This window comes from Lynx rufus, unplaced genomic scaffold (assembly GCF_022079265.1).
Source record: "Lynx rufus isolate CCGP_SWC_20201006 ecotype Redwood Valley unplaced genomic scaffold, mLynRuf1.p SCAF_6, whole genome shotgun sequence".
Taxonomy (NCBI): Eukaryota; Metazoa; Chordata; class Mammalia; order Carnivora; family Felidae; genus Lynx; species Lynx rufus.
The window spans coordinates 61,088,141-61,110,601 of NW_025814878.1; positions in this window are offsets into that span (position 1 = coordinate 61,088,141).

Below are 22,461 nucleotides of genomic sequence, written 5' to 3' on the forward strand. Positions count from 1 at the left end.
TGACTGGGTTTCCTCTACTTTTCCATGAATGATTCTAACTTTTACCTGAAGCATCATAATCTGTCATCATGGAAATAGTAACATATGCCAGTATCCCACTGCTTGTGTTCAATTTGCAAACAGTATGTGAAAGTTTGTCAAATTCCTGTGTTTCCAGCATGCTACTTTGTCACCATCTTACAGGTTAAAATGCTACCACATCTACCGCTGCAGTTTTCCCAGCAGAAAACAGGTGTGTATTGATTACATTTTCAGCAGGGAAACAACAGTTTTGTCTCTTCGGTACCATGTCATTATAATGTAAAGTAGCAGGTAAATTATGGCAACAAGCTGATATGTAGTGAACTGGAGGTAAAGTTTCCAGGTGTTTGGGAAGTTCTCAATGTGAATGGGCATAAAGGTTTGATTTTCCTCATTTAATGATAGCATTTTGCTTATTGCCTCTTTTAGGAGTGTCTACATTTTTTACAAATATATATATTATACTGAAAAGCAGTAGAATACGTTAGCAGTGGCTGGGAGAGGGGCATGGGATTACAGCAATCTTTTTCCCCACGTATGCATTTTTTATAATTCTATTTCTTCACTAAATGTATTTCATTTGTAATTTTTACAAGTAGACTAATAGAAACGTAGGATTTCTACACACGGACACTTAGAATGCAGGCTAAAGCTAATTGGATTATATTTGTGTAGAACAAATTACTTTTTAAAAATTATTTTCTACGGGCGCCTGGGTGGCTCAGTCAGTTAAATGGCTGACTTCGGCACAGGACATAATCTTGTGGTTAGTGAGTTCGAGCCCTGCTTCGGGCTCTGTGTTGATAGCTCAGAGCCTGGAGCCTGCTTTAGAGTCTGTGTTTCCCTCCCTCTCTCTCTGCTCCTCCCCCACTTGCACTCCATCTCTCTCTCTCTAAAAAAATAAACATTAAAAAATTTAAAAAATAAATAAAAAATAAAAATTATTTTCTATTATTTCCTTTCCTTATAATATGTAATGCATTTTAAGTGTAACACATACTTTGTCAATGTGAAAAAATTATTTTAGAGTGTGGTTTATTAGGATTGCCATTATATATATATAATGACTATGTATTATGATCAATTGCCAAGAAAATAATTTTCTAACAAAAGGTTAAATTGGAAAACAAATTAGAAATTTACTACATTTAAAAAATATTAGATATTGGAACAACTTAAATATTTTGTATAAAGCAAAATAAATTTGGGGTGCCTGGGTGGCTCTGTCGGTTAAGTGACCAACCCTTGATTTCAGCTGAGGTCATGATCTCACAGTTGGTGGGATCGAACCCTGTGTTGGGCTCTGTGCTGACAGTGTGGATTTTGCATGGGATTCTCTCTCTCTCCCCCTCTCTGCTCCCACCCCCCGTTCATGCACTCTCTCTCTTAAAATAAATAAATAAGCATTAAGTATATACATGTGTGTGTGTGTGTGTGTGTGTGTGTATATATATATATATAAATAATAAGGCAAAATAAATTTTAAAGACTTATAAACCTGCGGCTATCAATAAAATGTGAAGGAAGAATTAAGCCAAAGTGTAAAGGTGAAGAAAAAGTGGACAACAACATGCAAAGAATGAAACTGGACCATTTTTTTACAGCATACACAAAAACAAATTCAAATGCATTGAAGATCTAAATATGAGACCTGAAACCATAAAAACCCTAGAGGAGAACATAGGCAGTAATCATTTTGACATCAGCCATAACAACTTCTTTCCGGATATGTCTCTGGTGGCAAGGGAAACAAAAGAAAAATAAACTACTGGGACTTCATCAAAATAAAAAAAAAAATGTCTACACAGAGAAGGAAACTATCAACAAAACTCAAAGGTAACCTATGGAATGGGAGAAGTTATTTGCAAATGACATATCTGATAAGGGGTTAATATCTAAAATATATAAAGAACTTATAAAACTCAACACTCAAAAAATAAATAATCCAATTAAAAAAGGCAGAAGGTATGAATAGACATTTCTCTAAAGAAGACACAAATATACATAAAAAGATGCTCAACATCACTGCTTATAGGGCAATACAAATAAGAATTACAATGAATCAACAGAGGATGGTGAGGATGTGGTGAAAGGGGAACCCTCTTGCACTGTTGGGAATGCAAACTGGTGCAGCCAACTGTAGGAAACAGTATGCAGTTTCCTCAGAAAGTGGAACCCTATGATCCAGCAATTGCACTAGTAGGTATTTACAAAAAGAATACAAAAATACTAATTCAAAGGGATACAAGCTCCCCAATGTTTATAGCAGCATTATCTACAATAGCCAAATTACAGATATAGTCCAAGTGTCCATCCACTGATGAATGGATAAAGAAGTGGTATATATATAATGGAGATTACTCAGCAATAGAAAAGAATGAAATCTTGCCATTTGCAACAACATGGATGGAGCTATAGAATATTATGCTAAGCGAAATAAGTCCATCAGAGAAAGACAAATGTCCTCAGAGATATTGTGCATTTGGATTCAGGCCACCACAGTAAGGCAATTATCACAATACAGTGAGTAAAATGAATTTTTTTGTTTCTCAGTGCATATAAAAGTTATGTTCCATGACATTATTGTCTATTAAGTGTTTAATAGTATATCTAAAACCACAATGTTCATACTCTTAATAAAAATACTTTTGTGCTAAAATATGCAAAGCATTGTCTGAGCTGTCAGCAAGTCATAATCTTTTTGCTGGTGGAGGGTCCTGCCTCAGTGTTGATGGCCACTGACCAATCAAGGTGGTGGTTGCTGAAGAATGCAGTGGCTGCAACAATTTCTTTTTTTTTTTTTTTGCAACAATTTCTTAAAGTAAGACAGTAACAAAGTTTGCTACATTAAGTGACTCTTCCTTTCACAGATGATTTCTGTAGCATGTGATGCTGTTTGATAGCATTTTACCCACAGAAATTCTTTCAAAATTTGAGTTAATCCTGTCAAACCCTGATTTATCAATTAACCTTATGTAATACATATACAGTTCAACACTCCCCACAGTTTCTTCACCAGGAGTAGATTCCATCGCAAGAAACTACTTTCTTTGCTCATCCATAAGAAGCAACTCCTCATCTGTTCAAATTTGATCATGAGATTGCAACAATTCAGTCACATCTCCAGGCTCTACTTCTACTTCTATTTCTCTTGCTGTTTCTATCACATCTATAGTTACTTCCTCCACTGAAGTCTTCGATCAACATCTTTGAAACTCATGTTACTGTTTTGACCTCTTCCCATGAATCACAAATGTTCTTAATGGTATCTAGAATGGTGAATTGTTTCCAGAAGTTTTTCAATTTACTTTGCCCAGATCAATGAGAGGAATCACTATCTATGGCAGCTAGAGCCTTGCAAAATGTGTTTGTTAAATAATGAGACTTGAAAATCCCAATTACTCCTTAATCCATAGGCTACAAAATAGATGCTTGTTACCAGGTAGGAAAACAACATTAATCTCATTGTGTATCTCCTTCAGAGCGCCAGGGTGACCAAGGGCATTGTCAGTAAGCTGGAAGATTTTGAAAGTAATCTTTTTTTCTGGGCACTAGATCTCAATAGTGGGCTGAAAGTATTCATTCAGTAAACCATGTTGTAAACAGAAGTGTTGTTATCCAGGTTTTGTTATTCATATAGAACACAGGCAGGGTATATTTAGCATAATTCCTAAGGGTCCTAGGATTTTCAGAATGGTAAATGAACACTGGCTTCAACGTAAAGTCACTAGCTCCATTGACTCCTATCAAGAGTGTCAGCTGGTCCTTTGGAGCTTTGAAGCCAGGCACTGACTTCTCCTCTCCAGCTATAAAAGTCCAAATGGCATCTTCTTCCAGTAGAACACTGCTTTGTCTCTACTGAAAATTTGTTGTTTAGTGTTTCCACCGTCATTATTTATCTTAGATTTTCTGGGTAACTTGCTACAGCTTCTACATCAGCACTTGCTGTTTCACCTTGCACTTTTCTGTTATGGAGACCACTTTTTAAACTTCATGAACCTCTGCTAGCTTCAAACATTTCTTCTGCAACTTCTTCACCCCTCTCAACTTTTGTAGAATTGAAGAAATAAGGGCCTAGCTTTGCATTAGGCTTTGATTTAAGGAAACATTGTGGTTGATTTGCTCTTCTATGCAGACCACTAAAACTTTCTCCATTTCAGCAATAAGTCTGTTTGCTTTCTTATCATTTGGATGTTCAGTGGAGTAGCACTTTTAATCTCCTTTCAACAATTTTTCCTTTGCATTCACCTCTTGATAGTTTGGTGTAAGAGACCTAGCTTTTGGCCTATCCAGGCTTTTGATGTGCCTTCCTCACTAAGCTTAATCATTTATAACTTTGATTTAAACTGAGAGATGTGTAACTCCTCCTTTCACTTGAACACTTAGAGGCCGATGCAGGGTTATTAATTGGCCTAATTTCAATATTGTGTCTCAGAGTATAGGGAAGCCTGAGGAGAGATGGTGGGGAGCAGCCACTCCATGGAGCAGTCAGAACACACACCACATTTATCAATTAAGTTTGCCTGCTTCACATAGGTGTGGTTCATGGCATACCAAAATGATTATCATAGTAACACCAATGATCACTGATCACAGATCACCGTAACAAATATAATAACACTGAAGAAGTTTTTGAAATATTGCAAAATTACCAAAATGCAACACAGAGACACAAACTGGGCAAATGCTGTTGGAAAAAAGTTGCTGATAGACTTGCTCAATGCAGGAATGCCATAAAACTTCTGTTTGTAAAAAATACAATATCTGCAAAGTACAATAAAATAAAACACAATAAAACAAGATATGTCTATACATTAGACTGCTTGATATTGTCCTATATCTTCTGTGTGATTATGATTATGATGATGACCGAAGATGATTTTTACTCTCTTTCCTCTGTAAGTTTCAGTTTGAATGATAACTATGGAACTATCTTCAAATTCACTGATGCATTCCTCAGCTACATACTTACTGCTGGTAACCTGTCAAAAGAATTCCTCAAACACATCTTGTATCATATTGTTTAACTGTTTTTGCCACTTAATTCTTAACATTTGTGTCATTAATATTATATATTTAAAATTAGAATGATGATACATTCAGTGTTTCTGGTAGAATTTGTATGAAAAATTGTAGTTTTTTCAAATGTATAGTACAACTCCATATGTTCTAAAATTGCCTTGTTAAATAGGAGTTCTGCAACATTGAAATGGTTAGTTTGGTAGCCAATTGTCACTTGTACCTTGGTAGCAGGTGAAATGTGGCAAGCATAATTAAGAAACTGAATTTCAAATCTTACTTAGTTTTAATTAAATTTAAATAATCACACCAAGCTGGTGGCTACCATATTAGCACAACTGTAGAATTTATCAAATCTAAACATAATCAATATTTTCAATTAAAGAAATATAATTCAGCACAAATTGTTCCACTACACCCTGGGATACATACATATAAAATGCTGTAAAGCTCTTAAAGAATTAGGTGAGGGTCAATCCAGATGTGTTCACGGCTAAGACTTTATCAAGCATGGCCAATAATCTTTACTATCCATACATATAAACATTCACGGCCACTGACAGTATTTTTTTCTTAATCAAAAAGATATACTGTACAAAAGTTCAAATAGTAAAATACTTTATCTTTCTTTTTTTTAAAGATTTTTTTTCTTATTACATTTCTTTATTTTTGAGAGGCAGAGAGAGACAGAGCATGAGTGGGGGTTGGCAGAGAGAGAGGGAGACAAAGAATCTGAAGCAGGCTCCAGGCTCTGAGCTGTCAGCACAGAGCCTGACGTGGGGCTCGAACTCACCAACTGTGAGATCATGATCTGAGCCGAAGTCGGACGCTTAACCGACTGAGCCATCCAGGCGCCCCAGTTTATCTTACTTTCTATATTATCCCTGGAATTAGGGATCCTCAGAATACCTGGGAGATTAGGGGGATTATTCTTCTAACAAAATATGTATGAATTTAACAAAGTATGATTACTTGAAATAAAAGGATGAAAATTTTATCACTGTATTAATTTCGACATATTTGTAAATGAAATTGTGGTCTAATACAAAGAGATCAGAACTGGTAATTAGAAACAATCGTCTTGTCTGATTGTATACCTGTCTTAAGTATCAATTCTTTGAGCATCATTGTCCTCTTGTGTAAATTGGAGACAATGATCTACCTCACAGTTAGTGATAGTGCAGAGGAACCATGTATATTTCAAGAATTATTATTTTTCTTTCCTTTTCTCAGGAAAATCCCCAAGATTATGACATTATAACTCAATATAAACATTGATATCAATAAATGTTTGCTTTTATTTCTGTGTATTTTGTGCACAGTAAAAAATAGTACGTTCACATTTTAATTACAAAAACTCACATCTACGTGACATTACACCGCAAGTACATAATGAAATCTCATTTAAGTACCTTCCTTTTTAATCATTCATAGTCAGAAGATGTAGGATACATGATCGTGAGATATAATTCAGATGCCCATGAAGTGAATCTATTTATCAATTTGCAGGTTGGTCCCATTCACCCCCTACTGTTCTCCTGCATTATTTCCACTAGATGTGGTAGTGTATACACCACTGGTAATTTAGCAACCTGATAACAGACACATACCATTTTAACATTACAGCAGGGAGTCCTTGTCTTGCCTTTTCAGTTCACAGCATTGTTACTCAATGGAACACCAATTAACACTTAAGTGATAGAGTTTTAGTTTCTCGGTAAAAACTGGGAATCTTTCTTTCGTGCCTCGGTACTTGAGCCTGTGTAGTTATGATATTTAATCAGCTGAGAGCCCAGGGCATGCACTTGTACTTGTGTTATTATTTATAATTGAATACAGCACTGCTGCTGTGGCAAACCTTACTGGCATCATTTGTGTAAGGTTTAATGGTTTCTGGTACTGCTCCTAGCTTCTTACTCACCAGGCTATTCTGCTGTAATGTGGCAGAGTATTTTAAAAGACTTGTTTGTGACTGAAGTCAATGGGGGGCAGGTAAAGGGGTATAAACAAGTAGTGAAAGCTGCAACAGAGTAATTAATTTTCAAAAATAAACATGATTCTTCTCCGATACTGGCCAATTTTCAAACTCATGAATATGATATAAACAACTCAGAGGAGAATAAATAGTAAGGTGCAGATGAGGTTAAATAGTAATAAATCACATCTATTTTCAAATTTAGAAAGACTTTGACATTGGTCTAATTACACACACACACACACACACACACACACTACAAATAAAAAAAAGAAGTAAGGGTTCACAATCATATTCTAGAAACCTAGTTTTCTGCACACTAATATGTGAAAGTTTGGCTATATTCACAACAGGACTAGTGAATTGCTGCTAGCATGGAAATTGGCATCATTGTTACTACAATGTACATTTTACACAATGGCATAGTATTGCTATACAATAGTGTCTGAAATAGGCCTGGGCAAGTTTCTCTTGTTAAATGTACATTAAGGGGCGCTTGGTGGCCTAGTCGGTTTAGTGTCCGACTTCTGCTCAGGTCGCGATCTCGCGGTCTGTCAGTTCGAGCCCCGCGTCGGGCTCTGTGGTCGGGCTCTGTGCTGACAGCTCAGAGCCTGGAGTCTGCTTCGGATTCTGTGTCTCTCTCTGTCTCTGCCCCTCCCCTGCTTGCTCTCTCTCTCTCTCTCTCTCAAAAATAAATAAACATTATAAAAGTTATCTAAAAAAAATAAATGTACATTAAGTCCTTAGGCTATCATATACTTATGGGAACACTAAGAAAGAATGTTTATTGAACAAAAATATAGATTACTATTTGGTTAAATCCACAATTATAATAACTCTATGTGCTTTTTGACTTCTTTAAATATTTTCCTCTGATTTTCCTTTTAAATCTTCATTTTGTTATCCAAATATGGATGTGATTATGAATGTCTTCAAGAACACACTTGTGAAATATCTACTACATGCTTAACTGTAGCCAATATTTTGGGGATGCAGCTTTGAACAAGATACACTCAAATTTATCCAAGCAAATTCCGCAGTTACAAGCTTCTGACTTCATGCAGTTTAAATTCTACTATAAATATCCTTGTGAGGCATGCTATCATTCTACCTCCCAACTATATACAAATGCAACAAAGAATTATTAAACTAGAACCAGATGGATTGATATATCTTTCACATGCAAATGTCCTTGATCTAGAAGAGCTATGACCAAAGGACAACCTAACGCTCTATCTATCTGCTTGCTAGTGTCTTCCTAAGTTTTGAGACCTATAGCTGTTTTAAGAGACCATGGGTTTTACTACTGCACCAATCTTTCTGTGAAGTAAAGCTGCTTTAAAGAGCAGTTGCTGCTTACACGCTGGAGTACTAATTTGGAAAATATAACAATTGTTCACCTATATTTTAAATATCACACAAACAACAATAGCAATAAACCTCTATAGTATAGTTGTGAGAATTAAACAAATTCGCACATGGAAGACACTTTTAAATATTAAGTTTTTTTCCTGTATTATTTCTACCATCCAGAGAACACGTTATGTGGTGGGTTACATTTATCATATCTTATGATCTAGAAATTAATGGCATAAGAAAGGGAAAAAAGGCATATTAGAAAAATCACTAAAAGATATGAGGTTAAAATTCTGATATGCTACAATTAGCAAACTTTGTTTCCACAATTCTCAAGGGTTGAGAGTAGATGAGCTAATAATTGAAGGATTATTTTATAGTTTTAGAAAGAATTAATTGCAAAGTAGTTTAGTCTTCTTAGAGTACTAAGAATTATGTGATACAAATATTAGCTTTTCATTTATTTAAGTGATTAAATATATTTCCCTGTGAATTAATACATTAAATCTAATCTAAAATTTTATAATTATATGCAGTATGTTTCATCCCCGCCTTCATCGTGAATGGTAAACTAACAAAAAGCTAACTTTGTTTTTAATAATGTGAAATTTTAAGATGGGCATAAAAGATAAACTCTATTAGAACTGATAAACCAAGCAGTCATCATGAGTAACTAATGATTATATCTATTACTTATATTATATACGAGATTGACCAATTCTTACCATCATTGTGTTTAAAGATGAGAGCCAGTTACAGAGTATCAATTTCAAAAAGGAAAAGAAAAATAATTTGCTTCTGCACATATTTGATTGGATAAAGAGTCATGTGGATAAACTTAATTTCTATAGGGTAGAGAAATGCTATCTTATGCACAGAAAGCAGAGAACTGAAAATGCTAAAACAGCATTAATAAGGACCATTTTATAATATTCATAAAAGATGTGTTCATTGGATTTTTAGTTCTGAGTTTATTTTTTATAATAATTTCCAAATGTAAATAATTGTTATTTTACATCATTCAAATAAACATCTATATATTTTTATTAGCTTTGAGTTACTTTACTATTCTTAATACTCTTTACAATACTTTATTTATTTAATATAATGCAACTCTGACTTTTTATGTTATCTGCATTTTGGTAATGCTATATATTACTTAACAATTATTTAAACAAAGTTCCAATTTGAAAATAGTCATTTTATTAAGTAAAGTCCATAGTTACACCTTTAAGAACTATTCCTATACAGTTGTAAGGATAAAAGATTTTCCATGGGCTGGAATAATCTTACCATATAGACTTAATTAATCATGATTTACTTTTCCAACATTATTGAAATTGGTTAATACATCATCTTTTTCAACTGTTTTAGTTAATTATTTTCCCTTATATGAGTCAAGATTCTATTCCAATGGTTATAATGAAGAGACTGTAAGGAAAATAATGCGGAACCATGAGATGGTTTATGGCAGTGGTTCTCAGCTAGAGGGGGTGTGTGCTGGAGGAGAGGGTGGATTTTGTCCTCCAAGGGACACTTGACATTCTGGAGACATTTTTTTTTAAATTTTTTAATGTTTATTCATTTTTTAGAGACAGGAAGAGACAGAGTGCAAGTGGGGGAGGGTCAGGAGAGAGGGAGACACAGAATCTGAAGCAGGCTCCAGGCTCTGATCTGTCAGCACAGAGCCCGACGCGGGGCTTGAACTCACGGACCGTGAGATCATGACCTGAGCCGAAGTCGGACGCTTCACCGACTGAGCCACCCAGGCGCCCCCTGGAGACATTTTTGATTATCATTACTGAGGAGGGGTGCTACTTGCTTCTTGTGGGTAGAGAGCAAAAATGACTCTAAATATCCTACAATCCACAGGATACCTCTGCACAAAAGAGAACTATCCAATTCAAAATGTCAATTGTGTCAAGATGGAAAATCCTGGCTTAAAAGATCAAATCATAGACAGTGAGATACCCAGAGAAAAGCTACAGAAGGACACAGTTACCAACTCAAGGGCCTCAGGGAAAAAGGAGGAAATAGTTACTGGTGCTCAGTGAATGCTAGAATATTGGATAAGTGGGCCAGCTAATGGAAGTTATTGCCACAGAGGAATACAATGACTACCAGGGACAAATATGATACAATGCAGGAAGTGGGGAACAAATATTTTAGTTTCTGTTTCCTCTTTTAAACTGCCCAGGTTACCATCATCCAAAACCAACAAAAGCTAGATGTCAAGGGAATCTGGAAGATAGAGTGTCCAGGGGCCAGCCTCCTGGACTGAGTGCAACAGAAAAGGGTGAAGAATAGAGCTGGGTAAAGGTAAATGGAGAATAAACTGCACACTTACTCGTCTTTAGTATGTTTTTAATTTTACTATGTTGTATGTGTTAACTTGGTCTCCTAAAATAACATACAAAAGGAAATTTGGGTAAAGCTATCTCTTTTGTTTCCAAGACAGTTTGTTTCCACTGATACATTTTTTTTAAATGAGCAATTTGAGAAATTCTAAACATATTAGAACATAATCTTTTTTTCTTTTCATAGGAGAAAAAAATTTAACATGAAGTTGCACAGTTTAAGATATTTGAAACAGTTGCTTTCCATTCACATTTTTGTTCAATATATATTTCTCAGGAAAATGTTCTCAACTAATGGCTTATGGCAATTAAACCTGTGTGGGATCATAAGTTTTGGAAACTTGCAAAATGTTATTACCTTATAATCTAACTATATTAAAAATCTGCATTGCTCATAGAGAGCTGATTTCAGTGTTTCTTTTTTGCTCTTAAAACAGGACCCCTAACTGAGGATTAAATTAAAATAAGTCTTTTCATAGATGGCTCCCACTGGAATGTAAATTACAATTCTAAGATTGCTGGTTCTCATGGCCTGTCTTTGCTATTTTTCTATTAAAGCTTCTAATTTTAGTATACACTATTAGTGTGTTTTGGGTCTAATGAGAAAAGGATGGCCAGAAAGGATGAAGATTAAAAGGTAAATCACATGGGTTTGATCAGTTTATGTCTAGAGGCTGACTGGATGTACTCTTCATCATAGACATGTGGGGGAGCCTGTCTTTTACTATTCAGAGACTACACAAAAGAAATACTTTGGAGTTGTTTTTTGTTTTCTGTTTTCCAGGTAGATTTTCAGTTTAGAAAGTAAACAAACAAATAAATGAATACAAAACAAGAGGTATCGGAGCTGGAACAAATCTAGTTCTTTCTTGTACTTTGATTAAAGGTTTGTTTGTTTGTTTGTTTTTTGCTTAATTTCACAGTGATATCTCAATAGTCTTAAATGTGGACTAAAGCAATGCTCCATGAAGTGTGAGCCATGAAATAGCAATGTAAACATTATGTGGAGACCTGTCACAAAGGCAAAACTGGGCCCTATCCTGGACATACTGGATCAGAATCTCCAGGGCTGGGATCGAGGCATCAACATTTTAACAAGCCTTCCAGATGATTTTATTTAAAATCAGAAGGGCTTCCGTAACATATTTTAAAAATTATAATTCTTCAAGGGATTACAAACATCTATAGTTACCTTTATTTTATTTTCTAAAGTCAAATATTTTCTAAAGTCAAATGAATAATATTTGAAAATTGTTGGTTATGTTTAATTTTATTGTTTTCTGTTGCTAAAAAAGTTATGACAAGAATTGCCTGCTACTACAGATTGTTTCCAAATTGCCTCTTCTCTGAAAATAATGCAGACTGATCACAACTTGAAAATGATAGTGCAATTTAAAAATGACTTTGGAAATAAATGCTTTAAGGAAATTATCCTTCAAATTCTTCTAATCAGTTTAAAAAGAAGTTATTAAAAATCAAAACTTTACTCGAGGCAAATCCTGGTAGGAATTATCAGCCTCCATTAAAAAGGTTTTATTGGTATAGATTTTCAACTTGCATGGCATTCCATAAAGGGAAATAGAAAAATAATCTGTTCATATGGATAAAATTAAGCAGTAAGAATTCTGCATGTGATATTATATTGAGATAACTATCAAAGTGATAAATAGTCCCAGAAAATAAGTATTTTGGGAGTAGATAAGAAATGTAAATTTAATGTATATTTTTATTCTGCTTTCATAAACAAGAAGATATGGTATTTGCTCTTATAGAGCATTTCAGAAATTTAAAATATAGACAATAGAATATAGATATTACTAAACCAGGCTATAAACCTATGGGCCTTAAATATGTTTTAATCTTCACTTTGCCAAGCTATATAACATTAGAAAAGTTACTAAATGACTCAGACTTTAGTTTCTTCATCTGTTAAACTGGAAAAATAGTGTTTAATTTACAGTTACTGTGAATATTAATCTATTTAAATAGAACAAGTAAAACATTTCAGAATATATCTGGTCCTGAAAAATAAATAAACATCATTAGCTGAAATCTCAGTTATTCCTTTCCCAACTATTTTATTCTTTCATTCAATGTGTTTATTTCATTCCACATATGAATAATCTTACATACTTGTGCTAATTCAATGGCATTTCACAGATGACCATGCAAAAAATATTTAGAAAAATAATTTTTCATGAAAAATACTTGCAAAGCACTCACACATTAACAAGCCATCCTAGACTCCTAAATCACTTTTCCTCAGCCTATTTATCCTTTCAAACAACTAGTCCTTCTAATCCTTTTCTAAATATGTATTTTTTAATTGTTTGAGAGACAGCGAGAGTGTGTGAGCAGGGCAGGGGCAGAGAGAGAGGGAGAGAGGGAGAGAATCCCAAGCAGGCTTCCACACTCAGCATGGAGCTTGACATGGGACTCCATCTCATGACCATGAAATCATGACCGGAGCCAAAATCAAGAGTCAGATGTTTAATCGACTGAGCCACCCAGGTGCCCCCAGGATAAAACCTTTAAAACATGTGTTCTGTATGTCCTTTCATCTTAAGAAAGAGAGAATAAAATATTGTCATATGTATAATATCCCAAAGTTCTGTACCTCTTGATTTTATAAAACTTTAGGGTGTTTCTAGAATCCTTTGGAAATTCAAACTATTTCTGCAATTCTTTTCCTTAAAGAGTTGCTTTGGTCATCTCTGCAACTGGGGAATTGTCACTTGTAAACATACATGTGTTTGTAACTTCTTTTAATGTTTATTTATATTTGACAGAGAGAGAGAGGGAGAGAAGGAGGGACAGAGAGGGGTAGGGGCAGAGAGAGACAGAGACAAAATGTGAAGCAGGCTCAAGCTGTCAGCACAGAGCACAAGGCTGGGCTCAAACCCAGAAACTGTGAGATCATGACCTGAGCCAAAGTCAGATGCTTAACTGACTGAGCCATGCAGGTGCCCCTGTGTGTTTTAACTTTTTCTGTGTTCATGTTGTTTGCCAGCTTCCAGCTCTGCTCACTGTCAGTGGCATTGCCCTATCTGGGCTTGTCCAGTATGTCCATCTCTGTACTCTTTTCTTTCCTCACCCCCACCATGGAAACTCTTTCCTGTCTCCTCATAGTTAACTTATCAGAAAAGTTATCCATAGCAGAGTTCTTGGACCAATTGGTTAATTGGTTAATTTCATAGCCATCTGACTAGTAATCCCATCTGAAAACTATAGATGCTCAAGCTTCCTTGTAAAATTGGATTAAACCTCTTAGGCAAGAGTCAGGTCATTGCTAAAGCAGGTGATATACATTAATTTAGCTCAAGTGTCAGACGCAAGGAAAAGGGTCCGTAAACTGAGTCCTGGTGCTGTCCAGCACTTTGTAATGCAACAGCAGAGGGTGAGGCTGAAGGGTCTACAAAGCACAGTTTTTTTAGACTGTTCAACTGAAAGAGATCAGAAGAGACCCCTTGCATAAAGTCGTAACTGTAAAATAGTTGCCAGTGTCCTTCTACCTCTGCCTGAGTGGGAGAAGCACTTACGTTTCATCTAATGCACAGGTCTCACTAGATTGTAGTGCCCAGTCCCTTCCCTCCCAGTAATCTCTGGGAGGGCCATTAACTTTGGAGAAATGGAAGGGCATTAGACATTCTGAGGGCGCACTACTATAATATTTCAAAAAATGAAAAGCTCTTCTCCCTACTTATTTGCTTAGGAGCCCCAAATTAATGTCTCAACCATGACAAAATGTCTTAATTTTACATTAACAGAGGCCTGATTAGCTTTGTCCTCACATATTGAAAATACCATGACGGTTTTCTTGGTGTGACTATGTGTTATTGATTTTTATAATTAAAATAATATATATCTGGTATTAATTTAATCTGTAATATAATTAACACCAAATATAAAGTAATACAATCGTATGTTAAAAACAATTAGAATTATTTGTGGGTGGGTGTAAAAGCAAAGTGAACTTCTTCTATAAAGAGAGAATAAAGTGTATGCTTGGCAACGTAGTTAGAGAAACAACCTAATTTGAGATTACCTTAGTCATGAGTTTGAATTAAACTGTTATAAAAGATCACAGTTGTCTTGTTGTACCTAATCCAGCCATGCATAAGAATCAGTGGGTAGGTTTTAGAAATTCTGAAATTCTCATCAACACAGTGATCTTGATGACCTTAAAGTTCCACTTTGATAAAAATTCAGACAAGTTTCTTCCTGAATCTAGGCACCTTACCTTGCTTTATTTAGAGCATTTACTTTAGAAACTTAACAATTACAAATTCTCTCCTCCTTTGTGTAAATCTTCTATAACCAGAAATATACTACTCAAGGACCCAGGAACCATTCCTTTGAATGGAATCATCAAGAAAGATAGGGCCCCTGTCTCCCTGTTTCTGTGTGGGTAGGAGCCTAACTTAGGTAAGTGCAATTAGCAAATACAGGTGGCCTCATCACATTGACTTATGCTTCACTAATGTACTGTAGTACTTTTCCATTAGCTCACTCTGGTGTATATACGACCTTTTATTTCAGAAGACTAGAGTTCAAGCTCTCTCCCCTCTTGCAATAGTCTTGAATAAAGTCTTACCACTTAATACAATTTTTCTTTGACAGTAGTTACCTGCACTTACATATTTCCCTCCTTTTATCCCTTAATCTCATTACAATGACCATGACTATATACCATAAGGGATAGATACCAAATGAAACTGTGATTAGGTGGAGTAGTTATAAGTGGATCCAAAAAAAAAAAAAAAATTCTAGAAGACCATAATGGGATAGTTTGAGTAATACACCAAAGTCTAGGAAACCATAGGTGAACATTTTGGAGAAGGTGGAAATAGGTAACCTTTGCCAATTCTTTTTAATGAAGACTCTTTGGAGAGAGGTTTCAAGGTAGGAGTCTACGTATATTAGAAGCAAAATGGAGAAAAAGAACTAGAATCAGAGTAATTAGTTAACAGTCCACATAGGAACCATGTCAGTTCTCATATTCACCACTTAGCACCCTTGCATATATACAATTTGTGACTGCAGTATGGCTTCTGTGTTAACTTCGGAGATCTCTTCCTCAAAACCACACAATAATCTGCCTGACAAGATGATTTTGGATGTAAATTACAAAAATTTCAAATATATGTAGCTTATAGAATATGAATGCTTATCTTAAACAATAAGAAGTCTGGAAGTAGAAAGACTAATAGTTTGGCCCAGAATTCTGTTCCACTAACCTCAGCCTATTGTTTGGCCTTTAAAGCTGTCCTTTCATTACTTCAAAATGGAATCACATGTAGACACATCAACACTGAAACATATACCTATGTTTTTTGGGTTTTTTTTTTTGGCATTTTTTTTTGTTTGGAGAGAGAGAGCATGAGCAGGGGAGGGGCAGAGAGAGAGGGAGAGAAAGAATCCCAAGCAGACTCTGCACTAACAGCACAGAACCTGATGTGGAGCTCAAACTCACGAACTGTGAGATCATGATCTGAGTCGAAATCAAGAGTCAGACGCTTAACCGACTGAGTAACCCAGGCACCCAACATTAAAATTTTTTAAAGTTATCTATTAAATGTCACTGTAAGGTAGTGGAGGAAAGCTATGGAGTCAGAGAAAATATCTAAGACACAAAGTTCACACTGGAATTATATAAAGAACTATAATTCAATGAGAAATTAAAGACAAGGAAAAGTAAAATAAGCACAAGATTTGAACAAGTACTACCCGAGGAGGTTATCCAAATGGCCAAAATACATATTAGAAGCAAATTAACCATAAGGTGATACCCTGCTGGATGTTTAAAATTTAAGAATGACAGTTCCAAGTGGTGAGGATGAGAGTGGAAATTAGAAAGAAATCAAATGTCCTTGCAAAGGGGTTTAAGCATAAAACCCAAGTAATGGTGTATGAATGCAGCAATAATGAAAGCACCAGAGAGTAAGATACAATGTTATAAAGAGATCGTTATGACCTATTTGTGTGCTTGTGTGTTGTGAGGGAGAGTTTCAGAAAAAAGAGAGAGAGAGAAGACAATATGAATAATAGTCCATACATAATGATTTGACATTTAAAAATAAACAAGAGAAAAGGCTAAGTTTATATACAAAAACAAATTATTTTTTTCAGTTAAAATAAAATAAGATATATAGAAATAAAACATCACAGAAATAGTTATTTTCTTTTTTGTGTATATGTTTTAAATATTTTAAGATGAGAGTATTTTGTATATTTTCTAGCGTAGAAAAAATAATGACACAGGGAAATATAATTTCTTAATTCTCTTCATTTCATGTCATTTCATGTGAGAGTACCACTACTAGCCTTTTCTTCTATCCTACTGGAACCCTCTGCCAAATTACATACACACACACACACACACACACACACACACACGCACACACACTCCATATTCTCCCGAGGAAATAGCAAATGATATGATTGAGCTTTTCAAAAAGAGACAGTAAAGTTATTGCTCAGCCGTTTACCTTTCTCCCCCTCTTTTGGTATCTCCTGTCTTCCAAGTCTGGGTCCTACATGACCACGGCCAAGTAATGAGCTCAATGGAGTAAGCCCTGCTCTATACTGGGTACAAGGCCAGTAGGTTTTAACTTTGCCAGTGTCTGTGTGAGTAAAAGACCCTTATTCTTGAGCGAAGTAAGAATAAGCCATTGTAACCATCACAAATATAAGCAAATTGTTTCATTACCACTCAGTAATAAAATTCATACATCCATCACTGTCTCTCTGTCTCCCCTATGTTTCCATTGGATCTCAACTTGAACAGCAAATATAGTGATACTTATTGGACTGCCTCTAAATGCCAGGAAAAAAAAAAAACATGTGGCATCATGTCCATTCTCCGAGCCTAATTTTTCCTTTAAGATATTAATCTCTTTGGGACAACTTATTTTTTATTTGTATTGAAAACTGTATCACATAATATAAACATTTTTACTCCATTGCCTCAGTTATCCAGTTAACCTAAACATGGTAGAATAAAATATTTCTGTGTCTAGGATTGGTTTGAGAAGTAGCAGAATAACCATCGTTTAGGAAAAAAAAAAGTTGCAGAAGACAAGAGGGAAGAGATGAATTAGAACCCAGGGAAAGGAAAATCACAAAGGACATTTCTTTTTAAATTTTTTTTTCAACGTTTATTTATTTTTGGGACAGAGAGAGACAGAGCATGAACGGGGGAGGGGCAGAGAGAGAGGGAGACACAGAATCGGAAACAGGCTCCAGGCTCCGAGCCATCAGCCCAGAGCCCGACGCGGGGCTCGAACTCACGGACCGCGAGATCGTGACCTGGCTGAAGTCGGACGCTTAACCGACTGCGCCACCCAGGCGCCCCACAAAGGACATTTCTAAAATGCAATCCTTCCTCATGATAATGTCCAATGTAATATCTCTGCATCAATCTCTGGTGCATTTAATTTAAATTAAGGAGATTTGGAGATTAGTATCTCAAAGAATAGAATTAAATTCTCTGGGTTGAAATCCTAGATCTAGTGCTTACTGGATCTGTTCTTTAAGGTACTTAATCTTTTTATGGCTGAGTTTTACAATCTGTGGAGGAAGATAATGACTAAATCTACATCATAGTGTTGTATGAAAGACATGAGAAAATGTATATAAGGCATTTTGTACAATATCTGTATGACGACCCCATAAATGTGATATCTATTAAAGTTGCTATTTATATTATTAGCTTTACCATGGAACATTTGTCATTAGTATTTTAAAGACAAAATTACTTAATATTCAATTTTAGCTGACCATAAAACTCACTTTTTTATTAACAACCTTACTTGGTGTGCAGCTTCTTAGGAATTCTCTGTGCAAAAAACCTCCCAAGAGCCACTGAAAAGTAGAAAAGAATCGCTTGGATTTATTATTTTGATCTAACGTGAATCCACACCATCTTCCTCTTGTTCAGTAGACTGAAAATTTGTGGTAGAGATGAGTTAACGCACTAGTAGTCCAACACTATTAAACTTTCCGGTAGCTTAAGATAAAGTGACTTTGCTTTTTTTCCACAGCTTTGCCACTAACAGGCCCCAAAGCCCTGCTTGATAGTCAGGTTATCAGACCACTGTGGAGAGCCACAATAAATGTATTCAAATCTCTTTCTTTCTGTCATTATTTCCATGGTCTGTAAGTCAATAAGAATATGCTAAATGGCTTTAGAGCATTGTAACTTGATGCTTTGAGGGGTGGACTTAGACAATCATTCATACTCTGTGCTATAAACTCAAAAAGGAGTCACAAATGCCTTCAGTAGCTTGAGAACAGTGTCTAATTCCAAATGCTCCATATTAAATCAGTTATGCTATAGAACACACCTTTTCTAAATAGTGTTGTCAATTCCTGGGTGCTTTAAAAATATCCTTCCTTCCTTCCTTCCTTCCTTCCTTCCTTCCTTCCTTCCTTCCCTCTCTCTCCCTCCCTCCCTCCCTTTCTCTCTCTCTTCTTCCCTCTCTCCTCTCTTCCTCTTACCTTCACTCCTGCCTCACTTTCTTTCTTTTTTGCTTTACAGATGGTTGAAAGATCTCAATCTGCAATTAGTTATTACATTTTGTTTATAAATATTTTTTTCAACGTTTATTTATTTTTGGGACAGAGAGAGACAGAGCATGAACGGGGGAGGGGCAGAGAGAGAGGGAGACACAGAATCGAAACAGGCTCCAGGCTCTGATCCATCAGCCCAGAGCCTGACGCGGGGCTCGAACTCACGGACCGCGAGATGGTGACCTGGCTGAAGTCGGACGCTTAACCGACTGCGCCACCCAGGCGCCCCTATAAATATTTCTTAATGTAATGAAATATTTTCAAGTAAGAAGTATATTTGTAAGACATTCAATTTGGAATAATTAGGAAAATGTCTTAAAAATACACAAATGTGACTGCATTAATGGTTATCGTTTCCTATTATAACCACTGACACAGTCACTATGGCATTATTAGGGTTTTCTGTATTTTTTTCATTTTTTTTCAAAGAACAACCACTGAATAACAAAAAGTAAAGCTATAAAAAAATATATATATATATAAAAGCACTTGGAAAATTTAAATATTTGTATTAATGTAAGGTAGTATTATAGATCCTCTTATATATCCCGTCAGAGAATATTCAAATTACATCTTACAAACCACATTTCATTTCAGAAATAAGAATATTTTCTGTTTACACCAAACACCTCAAAATGTCTTTCAAACACTATTCTATCAATATTCACTACATTTCTTTGAGGTTATTAGTATTTTTTTAGCTTCATGACAGAAAATAAAAGTAGATAGGTTAATTATTTAACAATAGCTCTCCAAATGAGGTCAAGGGCTCACACTCAATATCTGACTTAAATTTTATTGCCTCCAAAATACTGCTTGGAGAGGAAATCCACCAAAGTTTTTAAAATACTGAGAAAATTCTCATATAATCATTCACACACCAAAGAAATCCGGTACAACCTTGGGTTGGGAGTAACTTGTTCTGTGAGTATTCTGCAAGATGAGCAAACATTTCTAATAAATTTTAACTTGATAAACTAGTGATGTCTTGGCAATACGAATAGTACATGATGCCAGATGTCACATGGGCACAACTAAGCCAATGGTTCTCTCTTTCTCTTGCTGCAGGATTATGGGTGATCGTCTCCCATATTCAGATGTTCCGTCTTAGGTCAAAGTGTTGGGCAGAAATCAATGATTTTTGAGAATGTTGGAAGGTGCCCACAACTGACACCAGTGTATTTTTTGTCACTTTAAAGCACCTATGGACAGTTCTTTGCTTTTCCCTACAAGGGTAAGCTGAGGAACGCTTTGCTTCATTTTAGATCACACTGCCTGCAGATATAGACCATTTCCTCTGCTGCCTTATTGCCAGTTACATTAAATGTGGGATATGACAACAGTTTATTAATACTGTAGTCAACATCTGTTAGTGATAGTGGAAGTCATCCTACACAATAACCCTCCTCTCTCCTGTCTCCTCACATCAGCCCTAAAGGTTTTCAAAGATAAGTGCAGGTTAATTTGTTTATTTTTCTTCATATTTTGTATTTTCTTTATTATTTTGTATTACATTACAGTATTGTAGCCATTTTGATATGAATATTTTTGGGTCATGGAATGAATCGTCTGAGTTTCCATTATTTCTTATGGAGAAATCCGCTTTGATATACAAGTGCTTTGGATTACAAGCATATTTCTGGAACAAATTATCCTTGCAAACCAAGGTTATACACATGCCAAGGTCTTTAAAAAAAATAAAAAAGAACAATTTTAAACAAGTTAATCATAATTGATTTCATTTTCTTAAATGCATAGAGAGATTACACTTTTAAAAAGTACACTAAAGAACAAGTAGAAAAAATACAATATGCATAAAATGAGACTACAAATTAGAACATAGAAAGCCATGTATCAATGTACAGAGGTAATAAACAAATTCTATAAGTGCTTGCATATATGCTTTTCACAAAACCAGTCTTTTAGAATATCTAAAATTAACAGGAAAAAGATTCCTTAACCCTTAGGATAAAACCTGAGACATTATTATTACACTTAGGGAAAAACAAAACATGAAAATATGTGAATAGACATATAACTTTTTGTGCAAAATGAACAAAATAAATAGGAAAAGTTTTATAGCATAATATTTGAGAATCCCACTTTATGAAGTTGTGGAAATCAATATTTATCCCATTAACGTGGAGAAACACCAGCCACAAAGTGCTATAATTTCCCTTCCTTTTCCAAAGTGTAGAGAAAGGTAGATTTTAAATTCTGGATAATGCAACTGCCCTAAAAAGACATTCACTTATTTTTTTAAAGGTTCACAGGCAAAGCACATTTATTGTTTTTCACACAGATAATATCTGCTACTACTTAAATTGCTTTTCCTCAGTGGAGTGAAACAGGTAAGTTGCAGTGATATTGTAGAAGAAATGCATTAAAAGGATAAATAAGCATTATTAAATTAAATAACATGTCTCTCAATTGCACACCTTCAATAGATAATATTTGTATACATCTCTCCTTGGTTAGATCTACATAAAGATGGAGGTGTCACTCTTCATGACAAAGGAAAATTAATACTTCATCTTATAATTCATGTTTTTTTATGGTACTGATTTCTACCATTTGGTCATACAAAATGCTAGCCATTCTTTATATAACTATATAGGCATATATATGACTGCTTTTCTAATATAGATGCTCACAGTAGAATTCTTAGAATTAGTAGCATTCCTAAGTAGGCCTTAGAGTATGTGCCTTACAAATTGTATCAGATCCTGTCAAAGTGTACACAAACTGGTTATAATAATTTGTACTCCCATAGCAATAAATAAATATGCATTTTCCATAGCTTTCCAATGACTCATTTGTTTTATGTTTCCAAGTGGGATTTGTAAGCATATCTAAACTTAAAATTTTTCTGTAGCTGCATATACCATTATATTCCTTTACTAATTTGTTTTTTTTACATTATATATTTTAAGAAAATATAATCTGCCAAAGTCATAAAATTATTTGCTTTTAATTATTTTAACATTTTGGCTTATTTATATTTAAATATTTAATCTAGTTGTAATTAATTTTGTACATATGAATATGAATATAAATCATGTGAATATGCTTTATGAATATAAATATTAAAAATTCAATTAATTTTCATAATACCATTTTATTGATTGGATTAATGTGTTACTGATTACTGCTCTCTATTTA